Genomic DNA, 4,108 nt, shown 5'->3' on the forward strand with positions numbered 1-4,108 from the left:
AACATCTTGTGTCATAAACTCTCAGAAATCGGTTTCTCAGATCACACCATTGGTTGGTTCTCTAACTATCTTTCAGACCGGAGGCAATGTGTTCAACATAATGGTACTTCCTCCAGTTATTTAACAGTCAACAATGGTGTACCACAAGGCTCAGTCTTAGGACCCACCCTCTTTACAATCTACATACATATTGTAGGTAAAAACATCCCTAATGCATCCATACACTTCTATGCTGACGACACAGTTGTTTATTGTCGAGCTAAAACAGTTGCTAAGGCTTTCCAGCTTTTGAAATCTGCATTCAACATCATCCAGACTGATTTGTTTCACCTCAAACTTGTCCTAAATGCCGACAAAACCAAAGGGATGCTTTTTTCGAATAGGAAGTTGGTCCCAGCAGTTCTTCCTCTGATTTCATCCTCAAATGGTGTCCCCATTGAGTTTGTTGATTCCTATAAATATTTGTGTATCTTGGTCGACTCGCATCCCTCTTTTAAGCTCCATGTGGAAAACTTGGTAAAGAAACTGAAAGTTAAACTGGGTTTGTTTTTCAGAAACAGATCCTGTCTAACTCTGAATGTTTGGAAACACCTTGTATCTGTGACTTTCCTTCCCTCCATTGATCACGGTGACATTATTTACATGAACGCTCCTACAAGAACCCTGCAGATGTTGGATGCTGCAGATGTTGGATGCTGCAGATGTTGGATGCTGTCTATCATGGTGCACTGATTCATAACTGTCTGTAACTACCGTACCCACCACTGCACCCAGTATTCACTGGTTAACTGGTCACCATTAACTTCACACAGACTCTCCCACTGGTACATTTTCATCTTTAAATCACTTCCTGGTCTGCTGCCTTCATACATCTCCTCCTACATGTCTCTGTGTGAGTGCAGCTACAGCGTGCGCTCTCAGGACATCATTACCTGCAGTGTTCCCTCATTGAGGACTGAACTAGACAAAAGGACCTTCTCCTACTCCGCTCCTGTTTCCTGGAATATCTTACAAAAAGATTTGAAGCTCTCGACCTTTGACCTCTCTAAGTGGCTTTAAGAATCTGTTGGACTCCTGGCAGGGACCAATGCAGACATGTTCCTGTTTTTAGTTTTCTACATTCCCCTTTAGAATCTAGCTGTTTTTGTTACTTTTTTTGCCATCTTATTTGTAAAAAAAAAAAATATCTGTATGACTTTTTATAACTGTCTATTGTTGTTGCTGTTGTCCATTGTTGTCATCTTTCTTTGTTAAATCAGGTCTCTCTTGTAAATGAGTCCTCGAGGCTCAATGGGATTTACCTGTAGAAATAAAGGTTGAATGAATTGTACTGTTAACATTGTGTTAACCTTTGATATGATAAATAAACACAACGTGAACTTGAACTTTATAGAACGATATTTTAAGTTTTTACAAAGGATATTGCAAATTTTAGAATTTGGTTAACAAATGGGATCTGAAACAAAAACGTTTAATGCTGAATTGTCCAGGAATTCAGATTTTGTGTACCCTTCATAAACTCCAATAATAAATTATCTGGATATTAAGATCTTCGTATTATATTATTTTATTTAACCTTTATTTTACTGGATGAAGTCCTGTTGAAATTAAAAACATACAACAGCACATACAACATTTGTTGTTATATGAACATAGCCAATACATGCCGGTATAAATAATCAATCGGTGAAAATGAATAGATGGGAAATTATGACATAATTCAGATGTGTTACTCTGAGCATTTAGAGGGTAGATACAGTTTATTCTATTTAAAAAAAACTAAACAATGTTTAGGAAATTGTAAAAGATGATAAAGGCCAGCGGCCAAAGTGACAGTTATAACCAGGAACATGTTCATCTGTACGAAGGTAACTACAGGTAAATCCTCCATTATTTGTCATAATTACATTGTATGCTTAATGGTTAAATTAAAGATTAATGCTTAAAGCTAGTTGTATTTTGTTTTGTGTGTTTTATTTGTAGATATATGTTGTAACTTTTGGTTGCAAAAGTTTGTTCTCTATTTATGATCAGTTAACACTGATTTTGTACAACGTGTTTAATAGGTTGTGTAATTTCAAATTTACTCTTACAAACTGAATTTCACTGTGAGCTCTTGCCCTGTTTCACTCTGCAGCATGAAAACATCCACTGAAGGAACTATGTGAAGTTATTAGTAAGTTAGATTTTTTTCAGGTTGGTACCATCTGGCAGAAGACTGCTGCCGTCCAGCCTCTCCTGAAAAATCCAAACCTTGACCCCTCTGTCGTTTCCAACTTCCGGCCTGTCTCCAAACTCCTATTTGTTTCTAAAGTACTGGAGAAAATAGTCGAGTCCCAGTTGAAGTGCTTCCTGGAGGATCACACCATCTTAGAGCTTTTCCAATCTGGCTTTAAACCTCTCCACAGCACTGAAACTGCCCTGCTGAAGGTCTTTAACAACATCTTCAGATTCACAGATACCGGTGATTCTGTGCTGCTTGTCCTGTTGGACCTCACAGCCGCCTTTGACACCATCGACCATGAGATCCTCATTGCTAGGTTGGAGCAGTGGGTGGGCGTCACAGGATCAGCCCTCAATTGGTTCAGATCTTACCTCACTGACAGATCCTTTTGTGTCTCCATCAAGGATTTTAGTTCCGCAGAGGCAGAGCTTAAATCGGGGGTTCCGCAGGGGTCCATCCCGGTCCCCTCCTATTCTCTTTATACCTGCTGCCGCTTGGTGCTATTTTCCGGAAACACAACATGCCCTTCCACTTCTATGCCGATGACTGTCAAATTTACTTACCCCTAAGACACAATGGTACATGCTCTATTCAACCTCTGCTCAACTGCCTGGCTGACATCAGGGACTGGATGGCTTTAAACTTCTTAAGTTTCAATGAAAAGAAGACTGAAGTCATGTTGTTCCCTCCCAACGACACGATCACAAACCACTGCATCGACCTCTCCACTCTAACCCTGTCAGAAAAACAAAGAGTCACTAATCTGGGCGTGATAATGGACCCTTCCCTGAAACTTAACAATCATGTAAACATGATCGTTAAATCCTGCTTCTTCCAACTGAGGCGGCTGTCTAAACTGAAGCCCATATTGTCCAAAAAGAACCTGGAGACAGTAATACATGCATTCATTACATCTAGGCTTGATTACTGCAATTCACTCCTGTTTGGTATCAGTCAGACCTCCATTGCACGACTACAACTGGTCCAGAATGCAGCAGCCCCATTTTTAACCAGTACAGGCAAAAGAGAGCACATTACACCAGTTTTGGCCTCACTGCACTGGTTACCGGTTCACTTTCGAATCCAGTTCAAAATACTCCTGTATGTCTACAAATCACTGAACAGTGTCGCCACCCCCCCCCCCCCATCTCTCTGATCTGCTACAACCGTATGTCCCACCACGTTCCCTGAGGTCAGCAGACCAGTTGCTCCTCACAGTTCCAGGAACTTGTATTAAGCGCAGAGGTGACAGGACCTTCTCTGTAGCAGGACCAAGACTCTGGAACGAGTTACCTCTGCTTGTCAGACAGGCCCCTCCCTCTCGGTTTTCAAGTCCCGTTTAAAAACTCACTACTATTCAGTAGCTTTCAACACCAGATGATCTGTGTTTTGATCCTGTATGCTCCACACTGGTTTGTCATCATTATCTGCATCGTTTTTATGTCTATATTCTGATTTACCTCATTTTGTATTTTGCTTTGTGTGTTACCTGTTGTTCTGTCTGTACAGCACTTTGGTTGGCCTTGTAGCTGTTTTAAGTGCTTTATAAATAAAGTGGTATGGTATGGTATGGGGGCAGCATGGTGGCGCAACTGGTAGAGCTGCTGCCTCTCAGCGAGCAGGTCCTTGTTTCAAACTCCGGTCCAGGGGCCTTTCTGGGTGGAGTTTGCATGTTCTCTCCGTGCATGCGTGGGTTTTCTCCGGGTGCTCCGGTTTCCTCCCACAGACCAAAAACATGCATGTTAGGCTGATTGGTAACTCTAAATTGTCCCTAGGTGTGAGTGAGAGAGTGAATGGTTGTTTGTCTCGTTTGTCTCTATGTGGCCCTGTGATGGACTTGCGACCCGTCCAGGGTGTACCCCGCCCCTCGCACAGTGATTGCTG

The sequence above is a fragment of the Nematolebias whitei genome, chromosome 5 (assembly GCF_014905685.2).
Source record: "Nematolebias whitei isolate Nwh7 chromosome 5, NemWhi1, whole genome shotgun sequence".
Classification (NCBI taxonomy): domain Eukaryota; kingdom Metazoa; phylum Chordata; class Actinopteri; order Cyprinodontiformes; family Rivulidae; genus Nematolebias; species Nematolebias whitei.